Source organism: Toxorhynchites rutilus, chromosome 2 (assembly GCF_029784135.1).
Source record: "Toxorhynchites rutilus septentrionalis strain SRP chromosome 2, ASM2978413v1, whole genome shotgun sequence".
Taxonomy (NCBI): Eukaryota; Metazoa; Arthropoda; class Insecta; order Diptera; family Culicidae; genus Toxorhynchites; species Toxorhynchites rutilus.
This window is the reverse complement of record NC_073745.1, coordinates 171,654,730-171,668,979: the sequence shown is the minus strand read 5'-3', so window position 1 is coordinate 171,668,979 and position 14,250 is coordinate 171,654,730. Positions and strand designations below refer to the sequence as shown.

General features: G+C 40.6%; 1 protein-coding gene across 1 annotated transcript in view; it reads right to left on the bottom strand.

Annotated features, from left to right (window-relative positions):
* LOC129771698 (aryl hydrocarbon receptor) overlaps nucleotides 1-14,250 on the bottom strand; it is a 433,577-nt gene that overhangs the window by 274,796 nt on the left and 144,531 nt on the right. The window lies entirely within an intron of this gene.

The following is a 14,250-nucleotide window of genomic DNA, read 5'->3' as shown; positions in this document are numbered from 1 at the left end:
AGCCGCCCCTTGAAGTAGTCGCCTAGATGTGGTCCCGGGGGGAATGAGGCTACGAGTAGAGGGCTTGGTTTTTGTGGGTGCGATCCCCACTCGACGTCTGGGTTATCCCTTCCCAGATAAGGCTGGAAGAGCGTTCCTCACCTCTATAAAAAAAACACACACACACAGGAGAAGAAAGGTAAACTAAAGCCTAGGCTGGAGAGGCCAAAGCCGGACGCTCTGATTGTGGCTACAGCGGGCGCTGCAACGTATGCTGAGATCTTGCGGAAAGTAAAAGAGGATCCGTCCCTGAAAAATCTCGAAGAAAACGTGGCCAAAGTAAGGCGAACTCAAAATGGACAATTGCTGTTCGAATTAAAGAAGGACCCAACGATTAAAAGTTCAACTTATAAAGAGCTTGTCGAGAAATCGTTGGGCGAAACAGCGAAAGTGAAAGCTCTGTCCCAAGAAACAGCGGTAGAATGTAGAAACCTGGATGAGATCACTACAGATACCGAATTGAGAGAAGCCCTGAATGAACAGTTTAAGCTGGGAGAAGTCCCCATATCAATTAGGTTGAGGAAAGCATTGAGAAATACCCAAATAGCAACTTAAGACTGCCAAGAACCGCAGCCAGCAAGCTGTTGGAGGCTGGTAAGATGAAAGTCGGATGGACGGTGTGCTTCCTGAGAGCTATCCAGCAAGTATCTAGGTGTTTCAAATGCATGGACTTTGGCCACCAAGCAAAGTACTGTAAAGGACCTGACAGATCGGAGCTCTGTATAAGATGCGGCGACAAGGGGCATTTGGCAAAGAACTGTACTAAGCCCCCAAGGTGCTTGCTCTGCACAACTGAGGAAGAGAAGGACCACGCTACAGGGGGACCGAGATGACCGGTCTTTAAAAGGGCGATGGCAGCAATAACCAAATGGAGGTAACCCAGATAAACCTGAATCACTGCGACACGGCGCAACAATTGCTATGGCAAGCCGCATCAGAAACCAAATGCGATGTAGCGATCATAGCAGAGCCGTATCAAGTACCTCCTGGTTGATACGGAAACTGGGTGACCGACAAAGTTAGAATAGCTGCAGTGAAGACAACGGGAAGATACCCCATCCAGGAAGTGGTATCCAACGCATATGAAGGATTCGTGATAGCCAAAATAAATGGAATATTCGTATGTAGCTGCTATGCCCCCCTCGAGATGGACGATAGAGCAGTTTGATCAGATGCTCCACAATCTAACCGAAGAGCTCGTCGGAAGGAGCCCTATAGTCATCGGCGGAGACTTCAATGCCTGGGCAGTGGAATGGGGTAGCAGATTTACCAACACGAGGGGCTTTAGTCTGCTGGAAGCTCTGGCAAAGCTGAATGTGAGACTGGCCAATGAAGGTTGCACCAGCACCTTCCATAGAGATGGTCGAGAATCAATTATTGATGTCACATTTTGCAGTCCGACACTGGCATTAAACATTAACTGGAGAGTGTGCAGCATGCGATGAGGCAGTGGAGCACGTCTCTGCACCTTAGTGATGGGGAAAATGTGTTGCAGTCTAGAACGCTGCAGATAAAGAGGGGGATATTCCAAGGCGACTCTTTCAGCCCGCTTTGGTTTTGTCTGGCACTGAACCCCCTCAGTAGGACTGGCTAGGTTCGCCTAGTTCGCCTAGTTAAGAAGTGAGATAAGTCTGCAAAAAAAAAACACACACACACACACAAATACACGCGCGCAACTCTTTTCGTTTGCTGGTTATCGAGCAGAATCCAGAAAGATGTGATCGTTGCTGCAAAATAATCTGCCAGTTCCCCTCGGAATTGAAAATTACATTCAAGCGAAAGAGTTTATTTCATTGTTTTCTATCCATATAATACTGCGACCAAATACATTTGGTTTTGTGATTTGTCAATCAAGTGCATTTAGCATGAAAGCTTCTGAATATTATTCTTCTCCATCAGTAGAATATTTTCGTATCTAATATTGGATGCATAAAACCTTGTGCCTCCAACGTAATGCTGTCGTTTTCGAAGTCCCCCAAATATTCATTTATTCATTCATTCAGAATTGATTCAGATTCAACTTCAATCAAATGATCACTAAATCATCGAGTGTCCTACGTCACCCTTGCGGTTATACCATAGATATAACCCACTTCCTGTTTTTTGCGACAACTCGTGTGGCACCTATACATTCAGCTTTTTTTGGAATCCAATCTTCTGCAAATGATTCCAAACGGTTTTATGGTCTATACCCAGTTCCTGGCCAATCGAGCGAGTGCTCACATGCCGGTCTACTTGAATGATTTCAACGATTTCATCGGTTTCCACGACGATTGGCCTATCAGTACGGAGTGTATTTTTGACAGCCACTACACCAGAATGAATTCGATCAAACCAACGCTGTGCTGTGCGAATCATTACAGTATCGGGTCCATAAACTACACAAATTTTTTCGGCCGCCTTCGTTGCTGTTTTACCTCGCAGGTAGTAAAAACGTAAAATATGGCGAATTTCTTGCTTGGTGGACTCCATCTTTGACGCGCTATAACTTGAGACTGAAAAGGAAAATCACAACACTGTCTAAACAAGACTTGTAGCACAGATTGTCGTCTTTAAATAGCCGTATAGTATGACCCGATGCGATAAGTACAACACAAGATATGTTTAATTGTTGCCATATATTGACAATATACCACATTTCTTTTTCCCCAACCTAATATGAGAGTCAGGGGCATTTTTATACTGCAAGTAAGATGATTGATTCTATCAGATAAAATTTAAATTTGAAACATTAATATTGGTTGCTTCGTGTAATTTCATATGTATGTATTGTAGTATATGGTAGCAGTTGTGTTAAAAATTTATTCAATTTATTTCAATTTTCATAAATAAAAACCAAGGTGTGTGCTCGAGAACGGGTCGTTTGGTTTAAGCTGTCTGTTTTGTTGTTTTCACCCAAGGAAAGTTTATACGGCGAGAAAAATTGGAAAAGTGAAGAAATATTAGAAAAAGTGATTGTTCTACATATAGTATTATGGGTTGTTAGCAAGCATCGGAACACTCGCATTTCGCATTTCACAGAGAGGCAAACGATTAGTTCGCATTGCCAGTGCAGGATGGTAGATGCATGCAAGGCGAACGCAAATGAATGCCGTCCGCGATGGACGGGAAATTTAAATGCATTACTGAGTTGATATAGGGATGTGGGAAAACTTATTTCTCATTAAATTTTTAAAAACTTGCACTAAAAAGATTAATTGGTTCTATTCATATCACGAAATCGTTCGACTTCATTTTATGATATAGTTTCAATTTGGCCTTGATATGTTCTGGATGCAAGCTATTTTCGATTTCAGAAAACGATGGTTAATTGAATAAGACACGCTGCTGATGCTTGTTATTGCTTTACGTCGTGTTAAATCCTGGGCTTATCGTGTGATATGGGGTGACTTACTTTAAGTATTGTCAAGTTATTAAGAGTATAGTCAATAAGTTTCCGGCACACATTATCATGCCGGGGGTGCGGGTTCGATTTCCGATCTGGCCGGGGGATTGTTCATGATAGGAATTTATTTCGTAAGTGTAAGGTCAGTGTTATTCGGCATAGAAATCTCAGTACCAATGAAATGACGCAATTATACTGCGCTAAGAAGGGAATGATACTTTTAAAACGTTATTGCCATTTAAGAAGTTTCAGAGAATTTCAAATTAATTTTCAAATTAATTTCAAATTAATTTCCAGGACGTCAAAGTTTGAGTTATTTGAAAACCGCAAATAACTCAAGGGATAATATCACCCAAGGGATATTATCAAAAATCGTATCTGGAACTTAGATGACAAAACAATAATTTCGAGATTACAGAAGAGGGTTCATGCAATTTGAAGACATTAGGCATCAAACGATTTTCTTTTCCTAAACTCCGATTTAATGTAGAGTAATGCGGGGCAAAGGTGCGCATTGGCCATTTTGAAGTAAAAGAGCATAAAATTTCGACAACAGTGTAGTCATTTGATACATTATTACACCAGCAGCTCACACATATAAAAAAAAGATACATTTCATAAAAGTGGCAAAAAGTTATGAGGTAAAAAGAGTTCGAAACTACACGGTCAAGGAAACCTTCATTCTATAGTAGATGATAGTGCGTATTTGTATTTGTGAAAAAGTTCAAGAGCTTTTCTAAAAATTCGTGAATACCCACCTATCTACCTGAAAAATGGATTAGTTTACTGTTTACTCTTTATGAATATGTTGATGGTTCTGAAAAGAACCTTTGGTGTTGTGTTTTTGTTATCACTCGATATTCCCATCTTGTTCGGTTAAACCTTCCTGTTTAGCTATTGCGTTTGCCACTCGCCACAGCTTTCACAGTTGGAAAATTTCTTCCCATCCAGCTTGTGACATGTTGTTCAGTAAATTACATTTAATGCGACGTGCCGGAGAAACACTTTGCCACTCACTGAAACTAATTGTTGCTTTGATGAGCGCCGAACCGAACCTGCTCTGTTCTTGATGCGGGTTTTCTGATTGTCGTGAGCAGCTTTGCAAGCCAACTCGAGCACTCCGACGGCCGAAACTCTATAATCGCTGTTAGGTATACTGGTGCTCCGGCACCAATCCGTTCGGCCTAGTTACCCTTGCGGAGCAATCAGTGAATGCGACCAACAGGGAACTGGAGACCTGCACGGTTCGAGTGAGACTTTGCCTTTCCCTTAACTTGTCCTCCTTTGTTACGTCCACGATGCCGATGCCGTACAACCACACGGGTTTACGGTTTGAAAGAAAATAAGATATTTTTTGGGGTCCGCGTGTTTTATACTCTAGCGGTACACACTAACAGGATAGAGACAAATCGGTAGACTTAGCCAGAGGGACGAGTCCAACGAGGCGAACGAATGAGCGTTAAAAGGGAGCGATTGCAAAAAAATACATTCATTACGATTTGTTCGCTCGTTGGATTCACATGCAGGCTAAAAAGGGTCCTTTTCAGGATCACAAAATTATCTTCAATCTAAAGAGTTTATTGTTTTGTTATCACTCGATATCCTCATCTTGTTCGGCTAAACCTTCCTGTTTAGAGATTTGTTGCCACTCGCCACAGCTTTCACAGTTGGAAAATTTCTTCCCATCCAGCTTTGTCACATGTTGTACAGTAAATTACATTCAATGCGACGTGCCGAAGCGCCACTCAGTATCGCATTGGAGGCGATTTTAACCTGTAATTGAACATTTGCGATGACAGTGGTACAGTGTCGACTTTCAATGTGGGGTCATAATTTGGATCTCTATGTTTACAAAAATTTCCAACTAAATAAGTCGCATTACATGTCCGTCCAATTAGCTTAATGTCGAACTAATTGTGAATTACTGTACTTTCAATCTGGAAACAATTTAAGAATTGGTGAAAATTGAATAATCAGAAAAGTCCCCAACTATCAATAGGCTCAGAACAACTGTCAAATTCACATACTCATCAGATCCCGGCAAACAAATTATGAAAAAATCAATTTGTGTTTTATTATTATTTTGGATAATGTTTTAGAAAGCATTGAACTGTATTTCCTAAACTCTTTTTTGGAAGGTTTAATGGCCCTGAAAAGCGCCTTGTTTTATGGAATGATTCCAATTTAGAAACCTTAGTACTCGTGGTGTTGAAGAAAACCATTTCGAACGCCCTCGATGCCGCCTTGTTCTGGATTTGCCACCAAAGCAGTTTGTATAAAGAACAAACTTTTTTTTTCTGCTACCTGATGCCGTTTTGCGATTGCGTTTGCCATTCGCCACTCGCTGCAACTGCCTGTTGTCTTGATGTCCACCGAACCGAATGTGTTCTGTTCCGAATGCGGGTTTTCTTATCGTCGCGAGCAGCTTTGCCAGCTAACTCGATCACTTCGGCGGCCGAAACTATATAACGCCGGCTAGGTGGACTGGTGCACTGGTACTAACGCGCTCGGCCTAGCTACCCTTGCGGGGAACTCCAGATCAACACGGTTCGAGCGGGATTTTGCCTTTCCCTTCACTTTTCCTCCTTTACCATGTCCAGACATGGCTGCTTGGGTTGGTTTGTTGATGTGTTGTGATGCGAACCGATGTGGTGTACGGTTTGAATGAGAATGATCGTTACGGCAGCGGAGCGGGGATTTTTAAGCTGACTGGCTGGCTCGAGAGTTACGCATGTGTGAGACTGCGACCAATGTTTCGTTCATTTTTTTCTTTTTCCTTCCCAATCGTGCTTCATTCTATTTCGCTGCTGCTCTGGTTGCCCGTTTTGGTCGGTACGATTTGAGGAGCACAAAATGGACCAATAAAAAATGGGCACATAGTGCATTTTGACAATGCTTGATATTTCACAATTATTCAATTATTTATCTCAAGAAAAATGAAATGTTATTCGTTATGATAGATGCGTAGATATATTTCCTATCAATTGATGCAAAAACCTTTGCGATCTATTGAGAAATACTCGAGTTATAAGCGTTCCAAATCTTGCATTTTTTCCTACTTGTTCAGTGCCTAGATTTCCATTTCACCCCCTATATCTTCCGGGTAGACGTAGTCCTCCGTCAATAAAACAATATATTTAAAATGTATATTTAACAAAAGCTGTCCCCTGTTCAATTCGATAAGTGCGCACCTTTGCCCCCACTATGGGACAAAGGTGCGCATTTGTCTTTTTGTATTAAAATAGGTATTTGTCCAATTACAAACACAACTCGAGAAATGCTTGTACTATGTTTCGAAGGTAATATATATAGTTACAATTTGGTAAACAAACGGAATTTTATTTGCTTTTATTTCAAGAGTTATTGGACGCCAACAGTTAGGTGCGCACCTTTGCCCCGCATTACTCTACTCTCTCCTTGAGTGTTTTATGACGTAGGACTACGTCTACCCGGAAGATATAGGGGGTGAAATGGAAATCTAGGCACTGAACAAGTAGGAAAAAATGCAAGATTTGGAACGCTTATAACTCGAGCATTTCTCAATAGATCGCAAAGGTTTTTTGCATCAATTGATAGGAAATATATCTACGCATCTATCATAATGAATAACATTTCATTTTTCTTGAGATAAATAATTGAATAATTGTGAAATATCAAGCATTGTCCAAATGCACTATGTGCCCATTTTTGATTGGTCCATTTTGTGCTCCTCAAATCGTACCGACCAAAACAGGCAACCAGAGCAGCAGCGAAATAGAATGAAGCACGATTGGAAAGGAAAAAGAAAAAGACGGGTGGGTAATGTCGGGGACATAACCGGAGTGACGTAGGACAGCTTTTGTTAAATATATATTTTAAATATATTGTTTTATTTTCTTCTCCTACGTGAATACCTACCTATCTACCTGAAAAATGGATTAGTTTACTGTTTACTCTTTATGAATATGTTGATGGTTCTAAAAGAACCTTTGGTGTTGTGTTTTTGTTATCACTCGATATTCCCATCTTGTTCGGTTAAACCTTTCTGTTTAGCTATTGCGTTTGCCACTCGCCACAGCTTTCACAGTTGGAAAATTTCTTCCCATCCAGCTTGCTACATATTTTACAGTAAATTAAATTTAATGGCACGTCGCATTACCACCACTCAGTATCGGATTGGAGGTAATTTTAACCTGTAATTGAACATTTGCGATGACAGCGGTACAGTGTCGACTTTCAATGTGGGGTCATAATTTGGACCCCGAACTCTATGTTTACAAAAATGTCCAACTAAATATGTCACATTACAGGTCCGTCCAATTAGCTAAATGTCGAGATAAGTGTAAATTACTGTACTTTCAATCTAGAAGCAATTTAAGAATTGATGAAAATCAATAAGCTCAGAACAACTGCCAAATTCACATACTCATCATATCCTGACAAACAAATTATGAAAAAATCAATTTGTGTTTTATTATTATTTTGGATAATGTTTTAGAAAGCATTGAACTGTATTTCCAAAACTCTTTTTTGGAAGGTTTAATGGCCCTGAAAAGCGCCTTGATTAATGGAATGGTTCCAATTTAGAAAACTTAGTACTCGTGGTTTTGAAAAAAACCCATTTCGAACGCCCTCGATGCCGCCTTGTACAGGATTTGCCACCAAAGCAGTTTGTATAAAGAACAAACTTTTTTTTTCTGCTACCTGATGCCGTTTTGCGATTGCGTTTGCCACTCGCCACTCGCCACTCGCTGCAACTGCCTGTTGTCTTGATGTCCACCGAACCGAATGTGTTCTGTTCCGAATGCGGGTTTTCTTATCGTCGCTAACTCGATCACTTCGGCGGCCGAAACTATATAACGCCGGCTAGGTGGACTGGTGCACTGGTACTAACGCGCTCGGACTAGCTACCCTTGCGGGGAACTCCAGATCAACACGGTTCGAGCGGGATTTTGCCTTTCCCTTCACTTTTCCTTCTTTACCATGTCCAGACATGGCTGCTTGGGTTGGTTTGTTGATTTGTTGTGATGCGAACCGATGTGGTGTACGGTTTGAATGAGAATGATCGTTACGGCAGCGGAGCGGGGATTTTTAAGCTGACTGGCTGGCTCGAGAATTACGCATGTGTGAGACTGCGACCAATGTTTCGTTCATTTTTTTCTTTTTCCTTTCCAATCGTGCTTCATTGTATTTCGCTGCTGCTCTGATTGCCCGTTTTGGTCGGTACGATTTGAGAAGCACAAAATGGACCAATCAAAAATGGGCACATAGTGCATTTTGACAATGCTTGATATTTCAAAATTATTCAATTATTTATCTCAAGAAAACTGAAATGTTATTCGTTATGATAGATGCGTGGATATATTTTCTATCAATTGATGCAAAAACCTTTGCGATCTATTGAGAAATGCTCGAGTTATAAGTGTTCCAAATCTTGCATTTTTTCCTACTTGTTCAGTGCCTAGATTTCCATTTCACCCCCTATATCTTCCGGTTAGACGTAGTCCTACGTCAAAAAATGAACGAAACATTGGTCGCAATCACACACATGCGTAATTCTCGAGCCAGCCAGTCAGCTTAAAAATCCCCGCTCCGCTGCCGTAACGATCATTCTTTGTGTGGACACCGACTGGACAACATCGTTGCTGGACGGGCTGGACGGCGAGGGATCGAGTGCCTTTCTCAAGGCAAGAGGGCGGAGGTGGTAGCGCTGGAGTAGAATAGAGTAGAGTTTTCAAAGGGCCTTTCCCAAGGCTAGAGACGAATGAACTGCAAAAGTTTAAAGTTTCTATAATACAATACCTTCCTTCCTTCCGTAACGATCATTCTCATTCAAACCGTACACCACATCGGTTCGCATCACAACACATCAACAAACCAACCCAAGCAGCCATGTCTGGACATGGTAAAGGAGGAAAAGTGAAGGGAAAGGCAAAATCCCGCTCGAACCGTGTTGGTCTGGAGTTCCCCGCAAGGGTAGCTAGGCCGAGCGCGTTAGTACCAGTGCACCAGTCCACCTAGCCGGCGTTATATAGTTTCAGCCGCCGAAGTGATCGAGTTAGCTGGCTCGCGACGATAAGAAAACCCGCATTCGGAACAGAACACATTCAGTTCGGTGGACATCAATACAACAGGCAGTTGCAGCGAGTGGCGAGTGACAAACGCAATCGCAAAACGGCAGCATGTAGCAGAAGAAAAAATTTTGTTCTTTATACAATCTGCTTTGGTGGCAAATCCAGAACAAGGCGGCATCGAGGGCGTTCGAAATGGTTTTTTTTCAAAACCACGAGTACTAAGTTTTCTAAATTGGAACCATTCCATAAAACACGGCGCTTATCAGGGCCATTAAACCTTTCAAAAAAGAGTTTACGAAATACAGTTCAATGCTTTCTAAAATAATATCCAAAATAATAATAAAACACAAATTGATTATTTCATAATTTGTTTGTCAGGATCTGATGAGTATGTGAATTTGGCAGTTGTGCTGAGCTTATTGATAGTTGGGGACTTTCCTGATTATTCAATTTTCACCAATTCTTAAATTGTGTACAGTAATTTACAATTAGTTCGACATTTAGCTAATTGGACGGACATGTAATGCGACATATTTAGTTGGACATTTTTGTAAACATAGAGATCCAAATTATGACCCCACATTGAAAGTCGACACTGTACCACTGTTCACAAAGCTGGATGGGAAGAAATTTTCCAACTGTGAAAGCTGTGGCGAGTGGCAACAAATCGCTAAACAGGAAGGTTCAGCCGAACAAGATAGGGATATCGAGTGTTAACAAAACAATAAACTCTTTAGATTGAACATAATTTTGTGATCCTGAAAAGGACCCTTTTTAGTCTGCATGTGAATCCAACGAGCGAACAAATCGTAATGAATGTATTTTTTTGCCATCGCTGCCTTTTAACGCTCATTCGTTCGTCTCGTTGGACTCGCCCCTTTGGCTAAGTCTGCCGATTTGTCTCTATCCTGTGAGTGTGTACCGCTAGAGTATAAAACACGCGGACCCCAAAAAAATATCTTATTTTCTTTCAAACCGTAAACCCGTGTGGTTGTACGGCATCGTTTAACATCGCATCGCATCACATCATAAAAAGAAAACAAGCAGCAACGTGGACGTGTGGACGTAACAAAGGAGGACAAGTTAAGGGAAAGGCAAAGTCCCACTCGAACCGTGCAGGTGTGCAATTCCCCGTAGGTGCATCCGCCAATTGCTCCGCAAGGGTAGCTAGGCCGAGCGCGTTAGTACCAGTGCACCAGTCCACCTAGCCGACGTTATATAGTTTCGGCCGCCGAAGTGATCGAGTTGGCTGGTAAAGCTGCTCGCGACGATAAGAAAACCCGCATTCAGAACAGAACACATTCGATTCGGTGGACATCAAGACAACAACAGGCAGTTGTAGCGAGTGGCAAACGCAATCGCAAAACGGCAGCAGGTAGCAGAAGAACAAAGTTTGTTCTTTATACAATCTGCTTTGGTGGCAAATTCAGAACAAGGCGACATCGAGGGCGTTCGAAATGGTTTTTTCTTCAAAACCAAGAGTACTAAGTTTTCTAAATTGGAACCATTCCATAACACACGGCGCTTTTCAGGGCCATTAAATCTTTCAAAAAAGAGTTTACGAAATACAGTTCAATGTTTTCTAAAACAATATCCAAAATAATAATAAAACACAAATTGATTTTTTCATAATTTGTTTTCCAGGATATGATGAGTATGTGAATTTGGCAGTTGTTCTGAGCTTATTGATGGTTGGGGACTTTCCCGATTATTCAATTTTCATCAATTTTTAAATTGCTTCTAGATTGAAAGTACAGTAATTTACATTTAGCTCGACATTCAGCTAATTGGACGGACCTGTAATACGACATATTTAGTTGGACATTTTTGTAAACATAGAGTTCGAGGTCCAAATTATGACCCCATATTGAAAGTCGACACTGTACCACTGTCATCGCAAATGTTCAATTACAGATTAAAATCGCCTCCAATGCGACACTGAGTGGTGTTTCGGCACGTCGCATTAAATATAATTTACTGTACAACATGTCACAAGCTGGATGGGAAGAAATTTTCCAACTGTGAAAGCTGTGGCGAGTGGCAAACGCAATCGCTAAACAGGAAGGTTTAGCCGAACAAGATGGGGATATCGAGTGATAGCAAAACAATAATCTCTTTAGATTAAAGATAATTTTGTGATCCTGAAAAGGACCCTTTTTAGCCTGCATGTGAATCCAACGAGCGAACAAATCGTAATGAATGTATTTGTTCTTTCTTTCTTTGTTTTTTAAGAGGCTTTAAACTTTGAAGTTCATTCGCCTCTAATGTATTTTTTTGCCATCGCTGCCTTTTAACGCTCTTTCGTTCGTCTCGTTGGACTCGCCCCTTTGGCTGAGTCTGCCGATTTGTCTCTATCCTGTGAGCGTGTACCGCTAGAGTACAAAAGGCGCGGATCCGCTGAAAAATATATCATTCTCTTTCAAACTGTAAATCAGTGTGGTTGTATGGCATCGTTCCACATCACATCGCATCAACGGATTGGTGCCAGAGCACCTGTATACCTAATAGCGGTTATAGAATTTCGGCCGCCGGAGTGCTCGAGTTAGCTTGCAAAGCTGCTCACAACAATAAGAAAACCTGCCTACAGAACAGAGCACATTCGGTTCGGTGGCAAACAACTAGTTTCAGCGAGTGGCAAACGCAATCGCAAAACGGAAGCAGGTAGAAGAAGGAAAAAGTTTGTTTATACAGACTGCTTTGGTGGCAAAACATGCCACCGTAAAACACGGCGCTTTTCAGGGCCATTAAGCCTTTCAAAGAAGAGTTATTAAAAGTTTTTCACAATACCAATGCATTCTAAAGTGACATAATATGACATATAATATAAACTGATTTATTTTGTTTGTGCTTGTTCTTGAACTTATTGGTGGTTGGGGTCTTTTAAATTGATCATTCAGTTTTCAGAAACCCATGCATGGTTTCCGAATTAAAAGTGGTTTCAAATTACAACACATTGTATGCAGGATGGCATTAACGAATTTTCTCGGTAGCAAGAACTGCTTTCTTTGTTTGATAACTGATGTTGAAAATTGACTGACGTTACTTCTGCATTGTATAGAAAAATAACTAAGGAGCAACATGATGAGCTATGTATTTCCTGCTGCTCTGTTCTTATTTTAAAGGACTTTAATCCGAAGGTCATCCGTCCCTGTATTTACTGTTGGTTTTTCAGAACGCTTATAGCTCGTTTATTTCTCGACAGATCGTAGAGTTCGTCTCCAAAACCTCAGCTCTTTTTTATTTTTATTTACTTTGTTTGCGGAGACTACAAATCTTACAATTCATTCGTCTCCGAAACACGGAAACAGTTTAAGGTACGGTAATGTGCTCAATAGTGAAATATATGATAGTGAATGAGCTGATGACCACCTATGCATCCCCTATCACAGCCATCATTTTGATTGTACGATATGTGCATACGCCGAAAGATACCCGGCGTTGAACATTTAATAAGTACAAAGCCTTCGGAAAAAAAATCAAGAATCAACTATAAGACAGTGAGAAAAAATTGAGAAAGTTTGTAAAAAAAACGCAAAAAAACAAACAGAGTAAACAGTAAACTAATCCATTTTTCAGGTAGATAGGTAGGTATTCACGTAGGAGAAGAAAATAAAACAATATATTTAAAATATATATTTAGCAAAAGCTGTCCCCTTTGTATAGTCCTACGTCACTCCGGTTATGTCCCCGACATAACCCACCCGTCTTTTTTTTACGGTTTTCGAAAGATCAAACTTTGACGACATTACGACACAGAAAAATTCTGAAAAAAATTTATAGTGTTTTCCTGCGCGGGAATCAACGTTTTCCAGGAAATCCCTTTAATAAATTGTTTATAGAAAGTTATAAGTCACAACTTTTTAAGAAATTGTATCATAATGTGTCATCATTATTTTTCCAATTGAAATTGAAAAGCAATCAAAATGATTTCATTGGGCCTTGGCCCTTACCAGGACCATCGGCACAAGAATTGTGCACTAGTGCTGCTCCGTTCGATATACTGAAGCACTGGGAGACACAAATATATTCCAATGCTGTTATGTATCGTCTATATATACATATACGCTGCATCCATTTTACATTCCGAGATGAAAAAGCACAGGAAAATGAAAATATCTAAAAAAAACCTTCATCCATCTATTGGTGTGGCTATCTTTTTTTCTATTATTTAACTCATTACCGGCACGCTTTTTCTTTCAAACTATTGCTGTTATTTTTATTGTTAGCGCTGGTGAAATGTCAATGCAAATAATTATTTCTCTCCGATTATCTATTTCCCGAAAAAAGGAACATTTTCCAACATATTCGAAGTACAAATGCGCTGCGCAAACACAATGGCATTAAGGGCTACGAGGTTGCTCTTCAGTTGAATATATTGAATTTTTCTGAATTTTCTTCGTCAATAAGATGCCCACTGGACCCGACGGGGGAGTATTCACACCATCAATCTTATTAAAATAATCGTTACATGTCCCGATGATTTTTTTCCGTTCCTCCACATTCGAAATTATACGAAACGTCATAAAACAATGTTGTTGCGAGAATCGGGCGACGAACGAGTTAATGCAGTCTCTCCATGCGAGCGGTATACAAAGCACATCCAGCACAATTTCAATCCAACTCTCATTGTTAGTAAAAGCTTACATTTAACAATAATACACATATTACACTAGCACAAAAACTAGGTGCATGTTATTAGTAATAACTCGACTATTTGATAAACAATATTGTCCTCTGGCGAATAACCGCAACGGTTCAAACAACCCAATAATT